General features: G+C 41.3%; 1 protein-coding gene and 1 long non-coding RNA gene across 25 annotated transcripts in view; one reads left to right on the top strand and one right to left on the bottom strand.

Annotated features, from left to right (window-relative positions):
- TENM4 (teneurin transmembrane protein 4) overlaps positions 1 to 26,735 on the bottom strand; it is a 1,559,611-nt gene that overhangs the window by 287,913 nt on the left and 1,244,963 nt on the right. The gene's annotated exons all lie outside the window — the stretch shown is intronic.
- Positions 10,794 to 16,095, top strand: LOC135294459 (uncharacterized). Its single transcript, XR_010356571.1, has 3 exons — positions 10,794 to 14,979; positions 15,378 to 15,593; positions 16,075 to 16,095. It is a non-coding gene; the product is annotated as an uncharacterized LOC135294459 (long non-coding RNA).

Below are 26,735 nucleotides of genomic sequence, written 5' to 3'. Positions count from 1 at the left end.
GAGTCCTTTGCTAAGGCTCCTCACTGGAGGAAGAGGAGGAATTACTTCTCGACTGGTAGACTGGAGGGGCAGCACCACTGTGAGCAGAGGGGCAGGACACAGTGCAAGGAGAGCAGTTCATGAGGAGGATGGTGGCTGGAACCTTGACTGAAGGAGTGGCCAGAGAAAAATGATGACTGATAGCTCAGGCTAGAAATCCAAAGGTCTCTCCATGATGGGATGAGTCTTCGAAGGTCAGACACCAAGACCAGATCTTTTTGGGGAACTCAGAAGTGGACCTTGTGGGTGCTGTTACAACTCAGTCATGCCATGGTACAGTCAGCAGTGCTGGCCTATCTGCCTATCAATCACAACTGAACTCCACTAGGCAAAAAGGGTGCAGGCAGCCATCCTCACCCCCACATTGCCACAACATTCCCTTGGATCATGTTGCTCTGGCTGCATCCTTACATGCTATTGGGACGCTCCTTCAGTACCTGAGTCAAATGCATGTCTGTCCTGGACTTCCCTGTTGACAGACTGAAGTAGCACCCATGTGAGCATCTTGCACACCCAAAAGCACACAGTGGCTCTGCCTGTGGCTTTGACTGCAGATTTGCTCTCGGTGTAGCACACAGGTTTACTCCTAAAGGCAGCCTCAGTGATCAGAAGTGCTACATGTCCAGGTCTGAATATAATTTTGCCAAAACTTAGCAGTAGTAGAGGGCAAACTGCCTTGGAAAAGAACAACATGAAAGGCCATGATCTGGTCTCCCATGTAGTAAAGTAAAACAAGCTTATACCACAGTTTCAGTGTAATGATAATATATAAATACTTCATTTAATTTAATAATAGGCTTGGAGAGAGGATTGGTTGAAAACAAATAATTGCAGCGGCACATCCTGCCTATATTATGATCATTCTGAATATCTATCAATGCACAACATCACATCTATTGATACATAGTTATCACAGCCATATCAATATCTTCCTATATTAATATGTGGAGTGGAGGGATTCTGAGAGAATCCTAATATTGATGTGAGATAATTGCTGCCAACAAAATCACTGACATTTCTATGGAGTTTCTACACTGCAGATAATTCCAGGAATGTGCTATAAGAAAAGTAAAGATCTCCTGTTGCTCAGTTTTCGATTTTCAATTAATTTTATACTATAAATGGTGTTGTGCTCTAGAGAAGCTGACATAAAACCAGGTTGTTATGGAAAATGTCTGCAAAATGTTTGCTAGTATTGTTAATTCTTTTTAAAAAAATCTCTCTCCCTATGCAATTATATTTCAAGAAGCAAAAGGTTATCTCTGTTGTAAAGACACATAATCGAGAAAACACTCAAACTGTTGTAATGTCATCGCTGGAATTTCTCCTCCAGCATGACTGTGTTCTCAATTACAGCAGAAAAAATGTGTTAAATATCAGTCAGAAAGGAACATCATCCAGCGGCTGTATACTTCTGAAAACTTTTACATTCCAAGGAAAGAAGATTTCTTTTTTAATCTACATTATGCTCAGTTTAGGAAAATAAAATAGAAACCAAATAGAAATGGCTGGGAAAGAATAGCAGAAATCACCAGGCTATAGCCCAGAAGGGGAACCCAGGATTTCTATTTACTAGAATTATTATTGGTATTGTTATGTTGTCATTCACAGTGAGCCAAAACTCCTTACCGTGAATTTCTGCAAGTTACCTGTCACCCATGATTTGCCTGCCTCATCTCTAAAGTGGAAATAAATGTCCTTTCCACAGCTGGGTCTTGTAAAGTTGTGTTTTCAGGATTGGAATGCCAGTATAAACGGGTCTCTTATTCAGGGCTTTATAAACTGTAATGAAAAAAGGCTGAGTAATCACCAACAGTGTTGATGTCTTATCTGAGATTCGCCCTGAGATCCCTCTAGTCACAGGAAAGTGACAAATTATTTTTCTTGTGTTTCTAATGGAGTCAAAATGAGCATGGTTCTTTGTAATACTCAGTTCCTTAACAAGCTCATAAACTTTCATTATGTCTTGCTCTGCAGAAATATTTGTACTTCAGAACCAGACATCAAAGATATAATGTAGCTCTGGACACTGGGACTACTTCACCAACTGCTGCTTGCAGGTTATCTATGAGAGAGCAACATATTGTTTTGGTTTTATGAGACCCTGTAAAAGGAAAGCTGGTACTTAGAAAAAATGAAATGCTGCAAGCAATATATTGGCTGGATTAACTTCACCTCTAGTACGTTTAATTTGAAGAAATCTCTACCAAGTTTCAGTATAAACATGTTGTGACTGCTTACATGGAAAGTAAAAGAGATCTCAAGCTCCAGTTCACATGAAATTCCTGCTTAATGTTTCTGGGCTCACCATGGTCATGGTTTGGCCCTCCTGTGTCAGCCTGCCTCTGTCTTTGGGGCCAAATCCATCCTCCTTCATCCATGCTTCTTTCCAGGAGAAGTTTCCTTGCTTCTTTCTTGATGCCCAGTGTGTGCCCACATTTCTAATTAAGTGGGATCTGGCCCATCATAGCTGCTTGTACACAGAATTGCTCTGAAAAATGGTAGGCAATACTTGGTTAACAAGAGGCAAGTGTACACCATCCCTAGTGGAATTTTCACCAAACTGATTCATTGCCCTGGTGCCACGAATAGAGCCTGGAACTCAGTTGGCTTAGTTTAGAATTTGAGGAAAAATTAAAAGCTACTGGCTATTGCCTTTTTTGAGAATGCATTCAGAAACGCTGTTCTGTCAAACAAGTGTCTCTGTCTCCTTGAGACAGAAAAAAAATACATTAATAAATATCTCATCTCACATCCCACAAACAGTACAGATGGTTACTGACCGGCAGTCCAAGGTGTGGAATTGGAAGAGGAAGGAAGTGGCGGAAGGAAGGAAGTGGCGGAAGGAAGGAAGTGGCGGAAGGAAGGAAGTGGCGGAAGGAAGGAAGGAAGTGGCGGAAGGAAGGAAGTGGCGGAAGGAAGTAAGTGTCGGAAGGAAGGAAGGAAGGAAGGAAGGAAGGAAGGAAGGAAGGAAGGAAGGAAGGAAGGAAGGAAGGAAGGAAGGAAGGAAGGAAGGAAGGAAGGAAGGAAGGAAGGAAGTGTCGGAAGGAAGGAAGGAAGGAAGTGTCGGAAGGAAGGAAGGAAGGAAGGAAGGAAGGAAGGAAGGAAGGAAGGAAGGAAGGAAGGAAGGAAGGAAGGAAGGAAGGAAGTGTCGGAAGGAAGTGTCGGAAGGAAGGAAGGAAGGAAGGAAGGAAGGAAGGAAGGAAGGAAGGAAGGAAGGAAGGAAGGAAGGAAGGAAGGAAGGAAGGAAGGAAGGAAGGAAGGAAGGAAGGAAGGAAGGAAGGAAGGAAGGAAGGAAGTGTCGGAAGGAAGGAAGGAAGGAAGGAAGGAAGGAAGGAAGGAAGGAAGGAAGGAAGGAAGGAAGGAAGGAAGGAAGGAAGGAAGGAAGGAAGGAAGGAAGGAAGGAAGGAAGGAAGGAAGGAAGGAAGGAAGGAAGGAAGTGTCGGAAGGAAGTGTCGGAAGGAAGTGTCGGAAGGAAGGAAGGAAGGAAGGAAGTGGCGGAAGGAAGTGGCGGAAGGAAGTGGCGGAAGGAAGTGGCGGAAGGAAGGAAGGAAGGAAGGAAGGAAGGAAGGAAGGAAGGAAGGAAGGAAGGAAGGAAGGAAGGAAGGAAGGAAGGAAGGAAGGAAGGAAGGAAGGAAGGAAGGAAGTGTCGGAAGGAAGGAAGGAAGTGTCGGAAGGAAGGAAGGAAGTGTCGGAAGGAAGGAAGGAAGGAAGGAAGGAAGGAAGGAAGGAAGGAAGGAAGGAAGGAAGGAAGGAAGGAAGGAAGGAAGGAAGGAAGGAAGGAAGGAAGGAAGTGTCGGAAGGAAGGAAGGAAGGAAGGAAGGAAGGAAGGAAGGAAGGAAGGAAGGAAGGAAGGAAGGAAGGAAGTGGCGGAAGGAAGGAAGGAAGGAAGGAAGGAAGGAAGGAAGGAAGGAAGGAAGGAAGGAAGGAAGGAAGGAAGGAAGGAAGGAAGTGGCGGAAGGAAGGAAGGAAGGAAGGAAGGAAGGAAGGAAGGAAGGAAGGAAGGAAGGAAGGAAGGAAGGAAGGAAGGAAGGAAGGAAGGAAGGAAGGAAGGAAGGAAGGAAGGAAGGAAGGAAGGAAGGAAGGAAGGAAGGAAGGAAGGAAGTGGCGGAAGGAAGGAAGGAAGGAAGGAAGTGGCGGAAGGAAGTGGCGGAAGGAAGGAAGGAAGTGGCGGAAGGAAGTGGCGGAAGTGGCGGAAGTGGCGGAAGTGGCGGAAGTGGCGGAAGTGGCGGAAGTGGCGGAAGTGGCGGAAGTGGCGGAAGTGGCGGAAGTGGCGGAAGGAAGGAAGGAAGGAAGGAAGGAAGGAAGGAAGGAAGGAAGGAAGGAAGGAAGGAAGGAAGGAAGGAAGGAAGGAAGGAAGGAAGGAAGGAAGTGGCGGAAGGAAGGAAGGAAGTGGCGGAAGGAAGGAAGGAAGGAAGGAAGGAAGGAAGTGGCGGAAGGAAGGAAGGAAGTGGCGGAAGGAAGGAAGGAAGGAAGGAAGGAAGGAAGGAAGGAAGGAAGGAAGGAAGGAAGGAAGGAAGGAAGGAAGGAAGGAAGGAAGGAAGGAAGGAAGGAAGGAAGGAAGGAAGGAAGGAAGGAAGTGGCGGAAGGAAGTGGCGGAAGGAAGTGGCGGAAGGAAGTGGCGGAAGGAAGTGGCGGAAGGAAGTGGCGGAAGGAAGGAAGGAAGGAAGGAAGGAAGGAAGGAAGGAAGGAAGGAAGGAAGGAAGGAAGGAAGGAAGGAAGGAAGGAAGGAAGGAAGGAAGGAAGTGGCGGAAGGAAGGAAGTGGCGGAAGGAAGGAAGTGGCGGAAGGAAGTGGCGGAAGGAAGTGGCGGAAGGAAGTGGCGGAAGGAAGTGGCGGAAGGAAGTGGCGGAAGGAAGGAAGGAAGTGGCGGAAGGAAGTGGCGGAAGGAAGTGGCGGAAGGAAGTGGCGGAAGGAAGTGGCGGAAGGAAGGAAGGAAGGAAGGAAGGAAGGAAGGAAGGAAGGAAGGAAGGAAGGAAGGAAGGAAGGAAGGAAGGAAGGAAGGAAGGAAGGAAGGAAGGAAGGAAGGAAGGAAGGAAGGAAGGAAGGAAGGAAGGAAGGAAGGAAGGAAGGAAGGAAGGAAGGAAGGAAGGAAGGAAGATAAACAGCAGGTCTATGCTTTGATAATTAATCTCTGTGAACAAGTTTTAGTCCATGGACACAGCATTTATTTTTTTGTTTTCATACATTTTGAGAGGATGGAGGGAAGGAGAAGATTATGGGATCTTCAATACAGAACGAGACAAAGAGTTAATAGGAGAGATTACAGCTGTATAATCCTTAGCAAGTGGCATAAAAGCATTAGATACCTGTACTGCTACCATGCCTGCTTGCAGAGATATGTCATTGCCAGGAATTTAGTTGCTGTCTTTGTGGCCTCTGTAGCAGTAAGAAAAATTCAAAGTGAAGCTGTTATTCTGTAAGGTTTCCTTGCAAATCCATTGGATTTTGCTCACAGGACCATAAAAATTGCCATGCTGGGTCAGATCAATGGCCCATATAATCCAGTAGTCTTTCTCCAACAGTGACTAATACTATATGTTTTGGTAAATCACAGGAAAATGTAAGAAACCTTTCATGACCAATTATGGAACAACTTTCCCATAGAAAGAAGGCTTATCCTAACTTCTGGCAAAAAATAAAGCTTTTTTTTTGCTTAGAGTCTGAAGGATTTCTACTAGCTCCTGTCCAACATTACTCTGGTTATAGCTGCTATTAATATAAATATATTTTTCCAAATTTGGTTAAGTTTAACTTAACATTACTGTGTTGCAGTGAATTTTACAGGCTAAATTATCTTAGAAGTCTGCCTTTTATCACTACAAAACTTATTGCCCTTCTGTTGCAATGGATGGCTCTTGTTTTTATTTTATGAGTGGGAGTAAATAAGGCTGCCAATTTACTGTCTCTGTAGTATTCAGTTTGTATTATACTTCCAGAAACACCTTTTTATTCACCTTTTCTTTAAAGTGACTGTTTGTCTCTCTCACCTTTGCATTCTTCCTAATATTTTCTGTGCTGCGTGAGACTTCTTCCATTCTTAAATCCATCTATTTCTCTAAATATAAAATGAGTTGTTTATTGATATCTGTTCTTTTTTTCCTCTATTATTATTATCTATTTAATTGGAAAACTACAATGACTTTGGCATTAAAATCTAATTTCTGAAGGTCTGATTTGAAATTCCCTGGACCAGTCATTGCATTCTTGCCAAGCTCGTGCCACCATAGCCATGAGACATTAGGCTGTTTGTGGTATTATTCTTAAAATCCAGTTTTAGTATTCTAGGAATGTATCAATTTTCCTAAACACAGTTCTGCACTGAGGGCATGATTTCCCTGAACTGTTGTTCATAGGGACCAACCAATTCTCTCCTAAAACCCTTCAAAATCTATCAGTGTGCTGGAGCCTCCAACCTGTGTATTCTCACCTCTGATTTTTCTCATCTGTGTTTTCCCAGACAATTGTTCAGTTGCTTCTCTGCTTTGGAAGGTGGCCCTGAACTTCCTTCTTAACTGTTCTGGCCCTGTCACTGTTTTTACATCATCTGCCAGTGTTGCCCCTTCCCTCTTCACTGCTTTTTCAAGTCAGAAAAGGGTTTATTAAATATATTCTAATCACACATCTTTTCCTTAATCTCTTCTCCTAAAGACCTTTATTTGAAGTCCATGTTAAATATAATCAACTGTCTTTTTATCCACTGTTACAATCAAGTTCAAAGTAGCCTGGACTAGACTAGCAGAGAGAAAAAGTATGTTTACATCTGCCTCATCATGTACATATGCAGCTTATTTGTAATCTAACACTTATAATATTTTCCATTTTAGCAAACTCTTCACTGCCCCATCATCCAGAGATCCCAGTTTCTTTTTAAAGAAGCAAGCAGATGATGCTCAGCCTAAGTGCCTAAGCTTGAGTTAGTATCTTCCCTCTCTGTGAGCAGCACCAGAGCTGTTCCCAGCAGCTGCCAGAGAATGAGCGCCTCTGAACCAGGAGAGGCATCCAATGCACTTGATTTCAGCAGTCTTGTTTCAGCAGCAGTGGACTTTCTGTAATGATGAGAACAGAAATACTGTAGCACCTCTGAAGTGCAAGCTGTTCCCTGAGGCACTTGTTTTGGCAGTGGTCTTCATGCTCTAGAGATACTGGTCTCTTTATGCCGAATACCAGGAGTGCCTAAGGGACCAGCTTGGAACTAATGGCTCCGATCTGCCTGACTAAAACTGCCTGAGATGAATCCTTCACTAAGTGACCTGAGAATCTTTAACATAATGCTTTTTTTATGGTCTTGTCTGGCATTCAAATTCAACTCTGTTGCTGTTTTTGAGTGCATGTGGAGCTGCAGGGCTCAGCAGACTTGACAACAAGCTGTGGAAACTGCTAAGAAATAAACCTTTATTTTTTACTGGGAGGTAGACCAAGTCTTGGCACATGTTGCCCAGACAATTTACGGAGTATCCATCCTTGGAGATATCCAAAAGTCACAGTGGTCACAGTGCCAGGCAACTGACTTTAGGTGGTCCAGCTTGAGCAGAGGGCTTGGACCAGATGATCTGCAGAGGTCCCTTCCAACATCAACCACTTTGTCATTCCATGATTTTGAAGGAAATCCATTTTGGGATGGCCTAAGGATATTGCATTGGTTTGTGGACTAGTTTGTCAACCCCACAATAAGAACACGCATGTTAAGGACCTGCCAGCTCAACTTCAGATCCCAAAGCCTCACTGGCATAGTTTGCTTGGGTCCTGAGGTCTGCACTTATCCTCTCAGAAATGCTGTTTAACTTGCTGTGGAATGACAAAGATTTTAGAAGTATCATGCTTTACTGTATGCAATACATAGTCAAGAGAACTTCCCTCCAGGAATATCTGTTGGATGCTTTTCAGGAGAAAATTCAGGACCCACTTACTTTAAAAAACAACACTTGAAAGATGGTGGTCTTAGCTGTATAAATATATATATGCATATATAAATAAGGTGACTAGACATTCTCATACCAGTTGAATCTATATGTATATAAATATTTTAAAGACATTTGCTTTCACTTCTCTTAAAAAAAAAAAAAAATTACCTTAGTAAGGTATTTCATTGACAGTGAATATTAAGTTCCAGCAGTTAGAAATGTAGCAAGGAAATTGTGTTATGTGATGGGATGACAAAAACCCTAAGCTGTATCTCTCACAAGAAATCAATGTACTGTGTCATTTAATGTCATAAAAAAATCTCCCAACAAGATGTACTCAGAGTAGTATTTGCAGAAAAGTGAGCTTCTAATGGCCTTTATTGATTAAATCAGAAGCAGCAGACAACTCTGAGGGTATTGCTGTTGTACAAAACAATTGGAAATACCACCACCTTACTGTATTCTTAAGTAGATTTAGTGAGGATGCCCAAACTCAGTATCTGTGGACCTGCCATTGGAGCAACTGCAGCCCTTTGTTCCAGTGAGAGTGATTTGCTGAGCCTGAAAGAAGATTTCCCATCACCTTTTCTGAGATACTCCTCCTTTTTCCCACAAATTTGCATTTGCTAAGTGCAAACCCTCCTTTGTCCTTCTCAAAGACTTCCCGAACCATCCTGTTCACCTCCTGAACATCTGTCAGATGTTTGCATGAGGGAATGAGGACTAGAGTCCCTTTGAGAGATAGCAGCCCTAATGAGATAAAGAAAAAAATAACACTTTGGGGAATTAATCCACAGTGGCCTCAGAACTCTCTCTCTAGGACAAGACAGACAGAAAAAATGCAGCTGAATTATGGAGGCCTAATAACATGCCATCAGTTGTGCTGCCGTACCTCAAGAAGGTGGGTGCAGGTCCCATGTGTCTGGAAGGGACAAAGTTGTGTGATACAGAGATGCGTTCCACTCTGGCTGATGGTGAGAAGCACAGAAACGCACTTGTGATCTCCACATGGTAAATCTGCACCTATCCTGAGGCATATTCCTAATTGTAAGATGGAAAATATAGCTTTCATATTCTTTCTTAATGCTAAATTCTTCTATTTCGCAGAGAAGGAGCTCAGAACATGCTGGCCCAGCTGCACAGCAATAACTCATCGAAGTACAGCAATTCAGTGAGATTTTACTTGTGCTCATGTCCTCCAAAAAACCTCATGATAGGCACAGACCGTGTCGGCAGCCTCTTGACTCACTGCTTGGCTGCTTTATTGAGATGAGAGCTGCTGAGAGCCATGGTCAACAGCATTAAGGGCCCTGCAGAGCATCTGAATGTCGGCCACACAATGCTGTAAATGGGCCACGATGGATGTTTTGGATAGGGGCCAGATCACCATAAATGCCAGCCAAGGAAGATGGTTTGTGGTGTTTGTGATGGTTCTCACCCCTTGGTGAATGCACATTTATTTGGTGCACAATTCATATGCCTAAAGTAAACAAAGAGAAAAACAGACAGACTCTGGAGTGGTGTGGAGAGGTGACAATAAATAGGGATGATAAAGAGCATAAAAGAATATTCTGCAATAAAAATTCCCACTCCCCACTGGCTATTTTACAGAGAATTGTTTTTATTTTGCCAACAGTAAATAATGAAGGCAGGTTTTGTAGCTGGGTGAAGGACACTGAAGCAGTGTTAGGACTGATCAGAAAGGGTAAGGTGCTGAGCATACACTGGGTGTGCAGACTGGAAGCTGGGAGCATCACTGCTCCCCTGCTGTTAAAAACACTGGAATCACACCAAGCCATTGAGCCTTTGCCAAATAATTCACTGCTCTGTGGACAGACTCTGCTTCTTGTTCGTGTTTGCTGTTCTGATGCAATTCCTAGTGCTTAGTGGTTTAACAGAACTTTCTGTGAGACACTCAATTTATCACTGATAAATCACTGATGAAATCTAAAGTTCAGTTATAAAGTGAGGGCTCAGCTACAGCCGTATAAAAGGCTTTCCCCTGGCTTAGAAATATACCAGTGAAGGTACTCAATATGATGGAACCTCTCTGCAAAACGTCCGCACTGCTCGGGCTTTGTTTCAGGCTTTTGTTTTTAAAGCATAATTATTGTTTCTGGCTAATGATGGAGAAGATCTGTACATCATTCCTACCATGCCCAACCAGTTTTGTCCTACCCTCTGCCAACTCTCAGCTGTTATACGCAGACCAAAGCAGTTAAACTCACCAATGAGTCTCCCTTTTAACAGGAACATTTTGTATTTTCAACACCGCCCGTGCCATTACCTCCTTTGTATAGCATAGATGAGTGGATGGATGCTGGATAGCTGTCTGTCTTGGGATGTTTCAGGAGTTCTTGGTACTTTTGCTTCAAGTGATGCTCCAAAAGTAGTAAATTTTCACCCCTTTCTGTTCAAAACCTTGGGAAGTCCCCTCATTTCACTGGACAGTATGTTTTAGATATGGAGATGGTGGTGGTCAGTGATAGCACAAGTGGGAATGACTTTAGAATAATAGATGAGAAGTTTAGATTAGATTTAAGGAAAAAAAAAATATTGTGAAAGTGGTGGGGCACTGGCACAAGTTCCCCACAGAAGCTGTGGATGCCCCACCCCGGCAGTGTTCAAGGGCAGGTTGGATGGGGCTCTGAGCAACCTGGTCTAGTGGAAGGCATCCCTGCCCATGGCAGGGTGTTGGAAATAGTTGATCTTTAAGGTCCCTTCCAACCCAAACCATTTTATGATTCTATGCTTTCACAACTTCCTTTCCTTGCAGGTGTGGGCTGAGGAAAAATCCCATGAAAAATTTTCAAGCATTCAAAATAATTACGGATTTGTGTTTGAGGCAGGATCTTCATCTATTTGCATTCCAGCAGGTCAAGTAACAGATGACACAAACAACAACTCTGCAAGCAATTTTTTGATGTGGACTAGACATGCAATTAAGCTGTTTGGGACCACACTGCAAATCTTTTTATTCTCCATGCCTGAAGTCCTCATCATACAGGCTTTTGAAATCTGTCTTAGAGATCTCAGTGCACATCAGACCCAAATCTCTAACCCAATACATTTCCCAGCACACCACTTGAAAAGAAGACTCTGCCCCTTGATCCCAATATACACAAAAACCGTAAGAGATCTGCAGGGCAAAGCACTGCCTAATTATTTCTTTGTCTGTATCTGTTATTTCCCAATAATAGATACAGTGCTGCTGCTCTGGATCCTGACCCCCATTATAGTGATACAATGCAGCAGCTCCACTGACTTTCTCATTTGTGCCATCCAGAAAGGTGCTGCAGCATGAGCCGCTGTCCTGCCATGCATTTGTCTTTCATTTCCATGCATTTCTTGCCTGATACCAGAGTGGCAGTAACACTGGCACAGTTCATCCTTCACCTCTTCTTGGCATGATTTATGCGCATCATACAGCAACTCCACTAGAGATTGTTCTCATTTACACTGGGCTCCAGCATGTTTTCTCCTCAAACTAGCTCGATACCTTTAAATAGAAGCAGCACTTGAGCAGAGGAATGAAACCAAGAGTCGAAACGGGGAGAAACAAGTGCCTGGGCACCATGGCATTAGTAGTGAATCTCACAGTAGCCCCATTTCCCCTTTAAACTTTGTAAAGGATACACACACTGTGCCTATGGAATCTCACTGTACACATGGCTTTTGATTAAAAAATGGAAATGTATGGATATGGTTTATAGCTTGTATAATGGTGCTGAGAATCTGGTTGGATTGAAGTTTGGTTTGAAATGGGACATAAATTTGAACAGAAATTTTAGCCAGTTTTGTGCTGAAATTTGAAAGAATGTACTGGCTTGTCCTCCTTCCAAACTCTGTCTTAACACTTAATAGGCTGCCTGTTGTTATAGGACAGTGGTATTCTAATTGCAATTAGTGGTTTAGGGGGATTTTAATTGCAATGTAGTGGGGAGCACTGCCTCTAGGTTACAGTTTCATTAAGGTGGTGTTACCTGAATGACAAACAGTGATAGGTGGCTTCTTCTGATTTAGGAAAATTTGCCCCTGAAGAAATAAAATTCAATTACAATGGAGCATTCCTAACAAACAAACAAACAAAAACCAAATGAGGAGATCTACCTGTTAAGCTGATTTGTCTTGCCTAGTACAGGAAAGCAAATGCAGAGAGGCAATATACAATATTTCAAGCAGGTAAACGCTGGCAAGAGAAAAAAGCAACGGAGGTAGTATAAAATGGTGTGATTAATTTGAGACTGAAAATGAGACGAACACTTCTAAGCATCAGAAGAATGAAGTAGCTGTTTACAGTAAAAGAGATCAGAGCAAGGCATCAATCTGGCTTCAAGATGAAAAGTTTATCTCTGTCTATAGTGTGAGCTGGGATTTGATGAGGGAGTAGGGTCTTGGTCATGTTTCTCAAAGATCTGAACAATTTACTTTCTTCAGTGTCAGCGTCAAGATAATTTTCAAAGAGAAGAAAAATAAGGAGATAATGGAGGGGAGAAAAGAAGGAAGTGGCATAAGGAAGGAAGTGGCGGAAGTGGCGGAAGTAGCGAAAGGAAGGAAGTGGCAGAAGAGGCGGAAGGAAGTGGCGGAAGGAAAGAAAGAAAGAGAGAAAGAAAGAGAGAGAGAAAGAGAGAAAGAAAGGGAGAAAGAAAGGGAGAGAGAAAGGGAGAGACAAAGGGAGAAAGAAAAAAAGAAAGAAAGAAAGAAAGAAAGAAAGAAAGAAAGAAAGAAAGAAAGAAAGAAAGAAAGAAAGAAAGAAAGAAAGAAAGAAAGAAAGAGAAAAAGAAAGGTGTAATTGTAATAACCTCCTAAACTAAAACCAGCTACACCTAAAGCCCAGATAACTTCAGAGAAGCTGATTTACTAAAGCTTTCTAACGTTTCACATAATCAATTGCATCTCACCATTGCTTGACTATTGTTTAACATACAAGAGCAATATAGTTCCAGACCTTGCTTGGGGCAGGTAATGATGGTGTGTTTGTGTGGGATGGAGCAGTAATTCATTTCAGACACGGAGGTAATTCATTGCAGACACTCTTTAAGAGACTGGGGGGAGAAAATAAAATGACAGATGATTTTATAATAGTTCAGTATTATTTTTTTTAGCTGTTGACCCTGGAACTGGTAATAGCAGGAAATGGAAAGATTAGCATAAAGAATGGTCATTGATACTTGGGGTCTGATAGCAATTTTTGCTCAGCTCTATACTTATTTGAAAGGAATGAAGCATTAAAAACAGCCAAGGTTTTCTTTCTTGCACATATACAGTCTTACAGCTCTTATGGAAAGTGTAAAATGGGTGAACAGGAATTATGCCAAAGGGTTTCACAGGAATAACTCTGAACTCACATTAAACATGACAGAGAATTAGGTCTTTTTCTCTTCTAAATTGAGTAAGACATTTCAGAAACCTACAGATAATCCATCTTTTTCCATTAAATTATTTGTTTTTTCATATGAGGAGAAAAGCTTGATTTTGTTTACAGTCTGTTTAGTAATATAACCTGGATCTGCACATAAATTAAAAGAGTGCATATTCATACCCAGACAAATAGCTAAATAATAATATAGAAATGAGATTATTCTAGGTAAGTCAGAGATGGAATTTTTGGGAGGATACAAGGAATCTACCTAAAACATGATAAGAATCAAGACGGCTCTTTAAGATGCATCCTCAGAATGTTTTAACTGAATGGACAAGTGACCTTTAAAGGCTAATGTGGGAATCATGATTTGTTAAGTTAGGTTCAAATCTGCAATGTAATGCTGTCTATCCAGGCAACAGTAAGTCCATCAGAATTATTGTATACTAAAGAAGAACTGAAGTGGTTTAGGCTCATTCACACTTGAACTGCTCAGTTCAGCCAGCAGATTTATCTCCCACCTCAGCAGACACTCCTGCTGCCTAAGCTCTGGTCTGACAATCTAGCTGGTCCCTTTCCCTATTGCAGTTCTGAACTTATGGGGCAACTTCAGTGATGCAACAGGTTATTCACAGCTCTTTTGCATAGCTGTCTGGGTTAAATATACAAAACAGGTGATGTGAATTGAAATATATCCTATATAACCTTGTAATCTTCCCCTTTCTGTCATTACATGAGCCTGGTGTGAAAAACAGTCAAGGAAGGATGGATGCACCTTAATTAGGAGGGAATACCATCAATGGATGACACAACCTGGCTAAGCGTTAACAGTTGCACAGTTCACAAAACTGATGTGATCTATAGTAACAGACAACTACTTGTGTGACTTTGAGATTTTAGGGCTTTAAATGCCTAAAGGAGTCAAGGTGAAGAGATACTGGATAAGGAAATGGAAACTCCTGAAAACGGTCATTTTTCTAGTCCTGCTATCAAGTCTGGGAAACTCCTGCAGCATTCTCACCATAATGTGAAAAATAAAGCAGTCAGATGTTATATGACTGTCTTAATTGTGGCAATCGTGCATTTTTCAGCACAAAGAAGGAGGATGCTGCTGCTTTTACATTAAAGGGAGAGTGAGTTTTATGAGTCATAAAATAGAAGGAAACACAGGAACATTATCTTACTGGCTGTAAAAACAAGAAAAAAAGAGGAAAAAAGAAAAATATGATGTGAAGACTTTCAGGGCTTATCCTGAAAAACATAGATGCTGGAGGCATTCAGTAGCTCTTTTGACTGGCTTTTTTTCAGGGAATAGCATTGATGACAAAATCCTTTGAGCTGAGGATTCATCCCAACATCCCTAGAAGTGAGGAACAGAGGCATTACTGCACCAGGACTAACTAAGACACCACTTAGGAAGGGACCCTCTGCAGCAGTCAAGGCATATTACATCTCCCAACAAATGTACAAAAGCATGTGTTCCCAGGAAATTTCTTCCCTTTCTCATATGCTGTTCTCTTTAAAGCCTGTTCTACAAACACTTGCTGCTTGACTTCCTTCCTGACACCACGAGGAGTCCCATTTAATTAACCTGGCAGCCTACGGTGGAGAAAATAGACTGCGGCTTGTAAGTGTGGGGATTGACAGTCTCTGCAAGCTGCCTTGGTTTGCTCAGGTACAGAAGTTATTGTTTCACAATTATTTTGATCCTATGATTCCAGGTTGTACATCCAGTGGCTTGGCTTTTGCTGCAACAGTAGCTGAGGATGGGGAGGGAGGGGGAAGGGGACTGTGTGTGACATGGAACATCAGCAGTTCACTCCCCCACGTCTGTGTTATATTGGGTAGTGAATTGCCTCTGGCTAATCACAAGCCTTCTTAACATTTTCCTCTGAGAAAACAGATGATCAAATGCAAGAAAGCCTACTCATTAAAACAAGTGCTGGGAAGGTTTTGTTCTTTTCAGACCCATCCCTGTGTTTGAGTACCTAGAGAACCAACTACTATTAGCTGAATAGCATCTGTTTACTATCAGCTTTGTCTGAAACCTCTCTTTCTTTTTTTTTTCCCAAGTTAATAAAAATGGAGTTTGAAAACTGGTTCTGATTAGGCAGGTCAAATAATGAAAATACTCTAAGACCAGAATGTACCTGAGGATTGCACTGCAGAACAAAACAGCCCATAGAAATCACCAGAAGAATGGCAGCTCAAGGCAGATGGAACCTACTAGGTACCGCTGGGTTTGGAGGTGCTGCCGTCGTGCTGCAAATGGAACTGCAAAAATTGTGGGTGAGATTCAGCCACCTGAATTTCTGCATTAGGTGCCCAGGAAGTAGCATTAGATCCTGGGGAGGGCAAACATAAGGGAAGATAAAAAAGCCTCTCCTTTTTATTTTTAAGGAAATGCTGTGTGTACACAAGAGTTATGGAGATTGCAGCAAAGTTTTCTTTTCTGCATTTCTTTCTGCCAACTTCACAGTTAGTTGCTATACACCACTTCCACTAGAGTATTTTTTTCTCACTGTTATTAAGATAAATTGCCTATTACCAAAGTAGCTATAAGGAAGAAGAAAAAAATGTCTTTCCCATCACAATGCAGTCAGGTTCCATTGTAATTGGCAGCGTGGTGGGTATGTCACTCCCACCAGGTCCCTTGCCCAGCTGACTGAGTTTGTTCTTTGTGTGAGATGCTCCTATTTGTGTTGATTCATGTGACTTTCTCTTTCTTTTTCAGTCTTTCTTTATGGGTTGTCTTTTCTTTCCCTTGCAGGAGATGAACAGCCAGGGAGAGGAAAAGCAGTTGTCAACTCCATTTACTGGAGTTAGTACTGCTGTGGTGAACGTGATTCTTTCTTTTTTGTTTTGTGGGTGCTGCAGGGTGAAACTGTAAATTCTAGTTATAAAAAAAGCCAGGAAGCACAGGGTAAAGCAGGTGAGGCAGAGCTGTTAAACACTTTGGTATTTGGATGGCTGAATGGGTGTCCATGTTACATGAACCTGGCAGAGAGGTAGACAGCTTACAGCTCCTACTTTGGAGTACACGGACAGCATCCAGAATTTCAGATGTCTGGACTCTTGAACAAAACTATATTGAGAAAATCTAAATCTATAACAAGGGAGCCAAAGAGGGACTTTTAACAATTGTGTGTAATGATGGAACAAGGGGGAACAGCTTATAACTGACAAAGGGTACGGTAAGATTAGATATTAGGAAGAAATTCCCCACTGTGAGGGTGGTGAGGCACTGGCACAGGTTGGCCAGAGGAGCTGTGGATGTCCCACCCCATGACTGTTCAAGACTGGGTCAGATGGGGCTCTAGAGGAAGGTGTCATGGCAGGGGGTTGGAACTGGTGCTTTCCAACCCAAACCACTCCATAATTCTATGATCTATTCCAGGTGACACCCCACTGTGACTGGCCTGCCTCTCTGTTAGCTAGCCTCCGACAGATACCTATATCCTAGTCCGTACTGCTGTTGACTGGCCCATACCTTGGCTTCTCATACTCATCTGGCACAGTCAGCTTGGCCACCCCAAAGAAGACCTGAAGCCATGCATGGCTCACCAAGAGCCATCCCAAACCTCTGCAGCTCCTTGCCATGTCTGCCACATTACCAACCAAGTCTTGTCATGATTTTGTTTCACAGTTACTGCTTTAATGCCTTAAAAAGTCTGAGCAGCACTGCTAGGGATTGTGTCTGAATCCTCACATGTGTGACCAAGATTATGAATCTCTCCCTCCTTGATACATCTGGGATAGCTCAAGGTACCCTACTACAGAGTTGTCAAGCACTTGGAACAGGCCGATCAGAGTTGTGGAACCACCATCCCTGGAAGTGTTCAAAAGGTGTATATATACAGCACTTAGGGACATGGTTTAGTGGTGGCCTTGACAGTGCTGGATTAATGGTTGGACTTGGCAGTCTTAGAGGTCTTTTCCAACCTACATGATTCTATGATTGTAAGACTGTTCTGTTCTCTTCATTCCCACATTCAGATCAGATTCACAGGCTGTCCCTTTTAAGTTAAGTAGCCTGGAGTTGTTTTTCCTTGCAGAAAGTTGCTTTCAAAGAAATATTTGAAAGGAAAGCTCATTTTCAATGTCTAATATAGTGCAGGTTTCTCCCCTGAGTTTGGCTGTGAGGAACCTGGGGTCCTAGAATCTTTTATCAACATCTGGCCAGAGTCAGATATGTCTCAGTCATTTGGATATGTCATGACTAGACCAAAGCATGTCTTTGAGAAACCATAAAATGTCTGTGCCAAGTTTTACAGGGAAAGCTAATCCTCAGATTTAAGTATAAAACCTGGGTTTAATCCATTACTGGCACAGATTTAAAAACTCTGTAACACCTTCTGTATTGCCATACCTCCAAAACACACACACAGATTATTCCACTTTATAAGCACGGAATTTTGAGACTTATAGGAAGCTACAGAAAAATGAAGAGGTTTATCAGACAGAAAAATACAAGCAGCATCTTTATGTATCTTCTGGGATTTTAATGCCTTTATTTTTAACTATTTTTCATTTGCATCCATAGGGAAATTCAGAGTCACCAGGAAGAATTATCTTGTTGTAATACACACGGTGAGATATGTGGTGGCTACAAGGCTGGATACTGTAATTTAGATTTTGTAGTGTAAGTGCAAGCATGAGATGGGTAAGCATGAAATGGGCAAATCAAGTCCAATATAAATTATATAATAGTACTAGAGAAGAGAGAAGTAGGGCTCATGAAATCTAAGGACTTTCTTTGAAAAGAATACTGTTTGTCAGTTCATTAAGGAAACAGAAGTGAATATGAGTATTTGATGTAATATATTAAATAGGATTAGAAGGAGTAAAAAATCCACAAGCTAAGAGCAAGGATCCTTCAGCATCTTGCATGCACAGATTTCAGTTTAGGCATCTTTTGCTTGTGTCCAATGCAAAGTAGGGTACAAAAATTAACCCTTGCAAAGAGATGCTTCTACATGCAGAGGCATAGAAGCTGGTGGAAAGAGATGCTTCTACTTGCAGAGGCATAGAAGCTGGTGGCATTGCTCTGGTCCATGTCTCTATTGTTGCCTAGGTCATCAGCTCTATGTATGTCCTTCATTGCATAGAATTTTTTTTTAATTAAAACTGCCATTCATCAGAGTAAAGAGACAAATTCCCAAGGGAAAAAGACTAATCTTTAAAACATGTCACAAAATGGGAAAATATTATTATTTTCATTCCAGGGAGCTGTCATAACTCCACAGAAAAATTAGCCTCACAATGGGCTAATTTCAAGACCTACAGAACTCCATAAGAGAAAATTAACTTTCACTGCAATGGGTATGAAGTCTTATAGGGCCACAAACAATACAAACTTTTACTTCTCCTGCCACTTCAAATGTATTTAATGTATTTTTCTAATGCACTAACAAAGCGAATAAGCTTATTTCACATGGAAAAATAAAAGCATAAACACTGTTATATCCATGAGTAAAAATGCTTTCTCAATCTGCTGTGGTCAATTGCCAGCCCCTGCACCCCATGCTGGCAAAAAAAGAGCTGCAGGAGAGAAATGCCTTATTCATGGAGGGAGACTCTGCTGAAGGGTCTGCATCTCCCTCTCCACAAAGTGAAAATCGTCGTAGGAGGCTCTAATTATCCTGTGGCAAATTAAATGGCAAAGCCAGCGTGAGCCTCCAAGTCTCAGCTGTAGAGCAAAATTACTGGTGGGGTTTTTGTTGTTTTGTTTTTATGTTCTGGCTTAATGCACAGGTCATAATTGCAGACACTTGGGTTATGCCTATGCATTGCAGCGCAGGACAGGAATTTCATGGATGTGACCAATATTTCAGTACCTGAAGGGGTCCTAGAGGAAAGCTGGAGAGGAACTTTTTACAAGAGCAGGTAGTGACTGGAAAAGGGAATAGCTTTAAAGTGATAGAGGGTAAATTTAGATTAGGTATTAGGGGATGTGAGGCACTGGCACAGGTTGCCCAGAGGAACTGTGGATACCCCATTCCTGGAAGCGTTGAAGACCAGGTGGGACGGGGTTTTGAGCAACCTGGTCTAATGAGTATCCCTGTCCCTGGCAGCAGCACGGGAGTGAAATGATCTTTAAGGTACTTTCCAACACAAACCATTCTGTGACTCTACGATTCTATGCTATATTTCAGCTTGAAAGAATGGGAAAAGCATTTTTCTAGGCAAAAACCAATTAACCAAACAAGTAAAGGAGGGATAAGTTCCTGAAAACTATAAAAATTTGGCTCTGTTATTATCCTCCATCCCCTTCCTGTAGCCCTGGTTTGAGATTGGCCAAGGAGTAAAATGTCCTGCAGCAAACAGGCAGAGTAGCAATTGTGAAGCTGGGAATTAACCAAAGCCCACCCATGCAATTTGCTTCTCTTCATTGTTCACAAAAACTGCACAAAGTCAAATCAAATGGATAAGCAAGTTATCTGATCATAGGAAACAAAGCACCAGCAGTTTGGCTCCATGCTTGGCAGTGGGTTTCTCACCACTTCAAGGCTTTTTCAGTTCCTTGAGCTGTGAAATACCTGTGGTGCCTGAACCGCTAATGCACACTGTCAAAGATAGGGTAAATACCTTGTCTGTGAGACTTAACTTTTTGTAATAATAGAACATGATCCAAACAGTGAGCTCCAAAACTAACAGAAACAGAAAGCTTTGCGTGTATATGTCAAGGCACAATTGCATATCTGTCTTTAGCTGTAAATACAAATAGTGTGTGATGCCTTGGCAGTGTGAGCTGCACAGCAGAAGCACAGCATTCTTGAGCAGGGTCCTGCTCTGAGCCTCTTGCCATCTGTAAGAAGTAGAATTAGGCCCTGGCATGTAAGAAAATTACACTGGACTGATAAGTTTGGCTTCACTAATGCTGAGATTATATATATTAGACATATTTATAATCTTATTATATATATTATATTATTTCAAATGTGAAATACCATTGAAAAGTCCAACTGGGATTCAGACAATCTGACATGGAGGAGAGCTGGGCATGTGTGATCCTAGCCATGGAGCCAAATCTGCGCTTGATGTAATATATATACCTTTTATAACCACTTTAACAAAAAGTGTGTGTGCTTGCATGTGTACCCATAAGTACATGTTTTATCTTACAGAGGGAATTAGAGCTTTTAAAAATTATTCTGTATTTTGTATCCAACACTGACTGGGTTTAGAACATACATTTAGGGTAGGCAGAAGACCTTCTCCCATTCCCTCCCATAATTTTTTCCAATGGTCCATGATTAAAAGGAGTAATTTCTCTGCCTGTGCTAGTGCCTTACAACTAGCACCCTGATATTTACCAGCGGTAACACAGAGAAGTAATTTTTGGCAGCTAATGCATCCCTCTATGTCCCTGTCACTTTCCTCCTGCTCCAGGCCAGCTGCCTATGCATGAGATGAGACAGTGCTGTAAACTTCACAGTTGTGGAGAAAGTCCTGTTTTAGGCAAATTTCTTAAAACTTTGGAACTTCCCTCAGTTGCCTGACTTGGTAGGTTTACAGAAAAAAACCCATAAAATACATGTTTGGTAAATTCAAAAACAAAAGGTAAACAGAAAGAAGAAATCTGTATTCTCATTGTGTTCAAGTCTCATTATTACGAAGTTAATTTCATTATTTTTTTACAGGTTATTCAATATCTCTGCATGCTGGTCTTTGGAAATGCAGACAATAGACATTTTAACCACTTGTTTGTGAAATGAAAGCAAGACTCACAACAAAATTTTCAATGTATGGGTGGCAAAATTTCCTCTGTTTTAGGAGTTAAGAGCTTGTGAGCTATTTCCAATCTATACAATAGGCAATAAAATGAATCCAATAATGCCTACTGCTAGGTTCAGGGCTCTGATCCTCTTCCTTTGCAGTGCATAATTTAACATAAAGGTCCATCTACTACAAGATGTGATCTGGCATGCCAGGAAAGTGCATTTTAGGATGGCAGTTACACCATACAGTGGAGACTGAAAGAAGAACACTTGTTTTCTCCTGCATTAATGGGACTATTTTATCTATTTTTCTGTAATCCTTCAACAAGTATTCCTCTGTAGAATGAGCCTGCAGTTTGTCTTCTCTAAGAGACAAGGGTTGAGCTCCTTACGATTCCATATGTGCTATCTAGGGAGGAGGGAGACAAATGACCTCAGTAGCTCTTGTCACCCTCCCTCTGGTCAGCTGGTGATGACTCTTGGAAACAAAGCCCAGAACAAAAATGATACAGTGTGCTTCTTCTTTAGAGTGGCCAATTATTCTTCAAAGACCCAGGACCAGACTTTCCAATGGCACAAACTGTTCTTGACTTGCTAGAAATGTGGTCACAGAGACCAGCATCAGATAAGGATGTGGCCACCTGTTCTTCTGTCCTTGGTATTCACCCTGTACTGACTGGACACTGGTGAGGCTGTACCTTGAACCCTGGGTTCAGTTTTGGGCTCCTCACTACAAGTGCTGGATTGTGTCCAGGGAAGGGCAATGGAGGTGATGAAATGTCTGGAGCACAGGTCTGATGAGAAGCTGCTGAGGGACATGCGGGTGTTTAGCCTGGAGAAAAGAAGGTTTAGAAGGGACTTTATCCCTCTCTACAACTGCATGAAAGGAGATTGTAGCCAGGTGGGGGCTGGTCTTTTCTCACAAGTAACATCTGATAAGACAAGGGGAAATGTCCTCCAATTGTACCAGGGGAGGTTTAGGTTAGACATGAGGAGAAATTTCTTGAAATAGCTTGACAACCCTATCTTCATGGATAGGGCTGTCAAGCTTTGGAACAAGCTGCCCAGGAAAGTGAAGGACTCACTGTCCCTGGAGGTATTTAAAAGACATGGCACCTGGGAAATGGTTTAGTGCTGAGTTTGGCAACATTGCGTTAGTGGTTGAACCTGATGATCTCAGAGATCACATTTCTCCCCTTTCCATCCTTAAATGGGAATTTCACCAAGATTTCTTTATCTTGAGTTAAAATTCTCTGCTACATAGTGACTACTCAGAGTATATTGTTCACAGAATCTGGGAAGTGCTACCTCTAACAGGGATTTCAGCTGCAGGATGGATTGTTGGGTCACACAGAGCTATTAAATACCCAGGGACTAAGTAATGATTTCTGGCTTTTCACCCACTTTTCTCTTGTGCTGTTGCAACAATCAAGCCTGAATGACAAACATCTATTTAAAGCCTGATTTTGATGTCGACAGAGCAGATTTCCATTCAAATGGGAACCAAAATGGAAGCATCCTCTTGATCACGAATCTGTAAAAAAACCTGGTATCCATCTTTGTGCTGCTGAGTACTTGATTGCTTGCTCAGTGCACAGGTGGTGAGCTCTGAATTTTGGCTGGTAAGGATAAAAAGGCCAAGGATGGGAGGGAGGAAAAGGAGTGAAAAAACAACAAGAAACCCTCTGCAAGAAGGTGGTTCAAAATACCAGAGCAGAATGGAAATCAGTGAGTAATTCTCTCTCTTGTGGATTTCATGGTCTAAAGAGAAAGTGGATACATTTTATATCATTGTGTGTTGTATGTTTCCGTCCTCCCCTGCAATTTGCTGCAACTTTTCAACCATGAGACATTCTCAGTTATATGCGTATGTATATTTATACATACATATACACACACATGTATATATGTGTATATCTATAGATATAGATATATAATCATGTGCATGTGTGTGTATATATACACACACACACGCACACATATATATATATATATATATGCATGAACATTGATCTACAGATTCTGAGGTAATTTAGGAAGTGCAATAAATATTCCTGAGTGGAACATAAATTAATTCTTCTGACTCAGAAAAGTTAGCAACATATGGTTTGTAAAAGTCTGCACATTGTTAAGGAAAGTAAGTTCTCTGTGCCAAACCTCCCACATATCTACCATGTGGAAACCGGGAAGAAAATGTAGTGACCCAAAGACCCTAAGCTGGTTCTTTGAGGTTGATGAAAAAGCTTCTCTTAATGTTCATACAGAACTTTTAAGATTTAATATATTTATATATTCAATACATACATATTGTTGTATGCATTGATATATTATATAGATACATCTTAATATAAAATGCATTAAATAGATAATAAATATTTATCTATTTAATATATACTTCAAACAAGATCTATTTTTTTATTTGTTCCTGCAATTGGCATCAACAGGATTGCCTGGGCTCAGATGGTCTGATGCTGGCACCTATTAAAATGCACCTTTTAAAGAAAGGTGATTGAATAGTTTTATAAATAAAAAGCTGGACTGGCATCATTGAAATATGATATGTGAGCAAGAAAAGTACACAAAGCCACAGAGTAGGTAGGATCAAATCACAGACAGCATATTGTCTGTGTTTTCAAGTGTTTTGAAAAGGACAAACCAGCCAGGATGCTGGGATAAGGCTTTGATCCTCTCTTTGTAACAATGCTATGCTTTAAAGTCCTTTTTTGAGTGGCAAACCACTCATGAGTTAAGAAAACACCATGGTGCTGTCCAGGATGGAAAAAAAACCACTACCCACAACAAGATATAAATAATTCACTGTTGTAGAGAAAGGCTCTTGTACTACAGGGTAAACTTGATGAGAGAGTGATATAGATATATATAAATGGAAATACACGCACAAACACACACACGTGTATATATATATATATAATATATATAAATATATTATATATATATTTATATATATTTATATATATAAATATATATAAATATATATAAACATGAAAATTTTATTCAGTAGTAACAGTGGTTCTAACAAAAGGAAGCACCCACCTCTGTGTGTGTGTTCCATGATGCTAGAAAAGAGTGTAAAATGATCTGCAAAAACTCACGTTTTAGTTACAAAGCCCAGAATACAGCCCAGGAAATCTGGCCTCAGGGAATAAAGGCAATTTAGATGAGAAGAGCTCCTGAGACACACACACATGCCAGGCAAAGGAAAGCACATTCCAGCAGTGTTTCTCAAGGACCTTGAAAGGCTGATGAGTAAACAAAGAAAATACTGTGAAGGACAGAAATGGTTCTTCCACCTTCATGTTAGACTTGACTGAAAGAGAAGAAAAAGTTCTAATGTAGGAAGATTTCTAAGAACTCATCCCCATGATATCTGATGAGTTTTTTCAGGATAACTGTGCTTGTGCAGCATCTCCTGCAGCAGGAAGTGCCTGCACACAGACCTTGCAAAGCAGATAGGGAACCAAGGCAATGCTACTAACAGCAAGGGACAGCTGTGGAGTTATTGGCAGAATCACACAATGGTTTGGGTTGGAAGGGACCTTAGAGATCAACCAACCAAAGTTCCAACACCCCTGCCATGGGCAGGGACATCTTGCATAAGCTGCTCCAAGCCCCATCCAGCCTGCTCTTAACCCCCTCCAGGGATGGGTTGTCCACAGCTGCTTTGGGAATGCTTTGCTTCATTGCATACTGAGTAAAGAATTTATCCCTAATATACAATCTCAATCTCTCCTCCTCTAGTTTAAAGTTTCCTATCACTATCTGCCCATGTAAAAAAACCAGGAATTATTGGAAGAACTGGAAGATGTTCTAAGGTCTCTCTGAAGCCTTCTCTTCTTCAGACTGTACAATCCCATCTCTTTCAGGAAGAACCAGAAATAAATTTCACTAGTCCTGTGTTTTAATTCTAAGACTGTGTATTCTTTCTCCTTGCACAGAGAAGTGTAGATATTACAGTTTTATAAGGTGTTTAATCACATCAATGGCTAAAGACAAACAAAAAACCCTGCTCTAAAACAAGCAGCTACTCTGAGATGAACTTCATGTGTCTTTAACACTATATGGCCTGGATTGATCTTTTCTGTTCCCAGAAATACTGTGAGCTAGAGCATCAGAAAAACCAGAATCCTTATTTGCTACATTTTTAATGGCATGGGAATTTTTGGTACTTTATCTCTGTGGGGCACTTCTCTATCAGCCCAGCAATGTACTGAATGCAAACCTTTTAATCAGCAGAAGTGGATCACAGCTAATTGACATGATGAACAGGAATAAAATAATCTTGCACCTTTTTGGTTTGTTTAATGATATTTTCCTGGAAGCCTGGATTGTGTAACTAGAGAACAAACTCTCTGGGCTGTGGACTGCCCTTTATAACTGAGTGTATCCAACTCAGCACAGCAGGATCCTGATAATTGCTTGAGGGCTTGAGGTGTTACTGAAGGAAAAGCCATCACTGAAGTGCCAAACACAACAATTAACATTTGAATTATTTACAGACTACAGGTGGGCTATCCATATGTGTCCATCCATATACTCATAATCTGCTTGGTCTAACATTCTGAAACAGAGTTCTTCCTAGGGTGGAAATGCTCATCCATGGAATAGCTTCCCATGCCAGCTGAAATTTGGATTCAAATTTGAAATTGAATTAATGCACTAGAAAATTAGGGATTGGCATTTAGAGTTACATCACCACTGTTAGGGCAGAAAATGATACACCTTCTCCTTGCAATGAAAGGGAGAGGATCCCTCTATCCCACAGGCTGAAAACATTGAATTACTATCTCTGTATCCAGCCTCTGACTTTTGAACAAGAAAACAAAACTGCAGCTGAAAAGGAAGAATGTAAGGAAGGATCAACAATTTTTAAATCAGTGTGTTACCATTTCTAAACTCCTACTAAAGAAGTAGAGTGGAAAAACCCCAACAGCAGTTCAGGGTGCAGTGAAAAGCATTCAGCTATTTACATTTCAAGGGCTATTGATCTGGGGGAGCAGCACAAGAGGTAATCTCACCCTAATTGATAGTATAGTGATATCAAAATCTTCTGAGCATTGAAAGCATAGAGAGAAGCAAGGTCTACATATCTGTGTTTGCAACATACGTCCATCATCCATCTGTGATTTTATCAGGCACCAATCACCATAGTAACCCCACAAATCCCCTAACACTCCCTTGGAACCATCCAGATCTGCAAAAAACCCTAAGAACACAACCATCACTTCCCAGCCCAGCTCACAGAGCTCTGCATCATTAACCATCAGGTAATGACCAAATCCTAACTGCTTCATTCCCCTGAAGTATGGGAAGGTTGTTTCAAACAGCTGAATAGTGCTTCGAAACAACAGCCCCACTGAAGTGGCCTGTTAATGAATGATTTATTAGGCAGCAGCTTTCATTGGGATAATTTCTTAATTAACAGCCACTAACTAGTTGATGTCTGAAAAAAAAAATCCTAAATATGTTGATTTTAATTTTTTAATTTAATTAAGCCTGAGATTTTAGAAGTCTGTTGTTCTCCTTCTATACTGGAGCTATCCCAACAACAATTGGCCTGAACCATATGAGACATGATCTGTGCTGCTCTCTCCTTCCACATTTTTTTGGAGGCATAGTGCTGCTAAAAGGCTTCAGTGTTCAGTCTCTCCACTGTCCTGCTGAGATCCCTCTGGTGCAGTTTGACACGAGG

The sequence above is a fragment of the Passer domesticus genome, chromosome 2 (assembly GCF_036417665.1).
Source record: "Passer domesticus isolate bPasDom1 chromosome 2, bPasDom1.hap1, whole genome shotgun sequence".
NCBI lineage: Eukaryota > Metazoa > Chordata > Aves > Passeriformes > Passeridae > Passer > Passer domesticus.
This window is presented reverse-complemented; position numbering and strand designations above follow the sequence as displayed.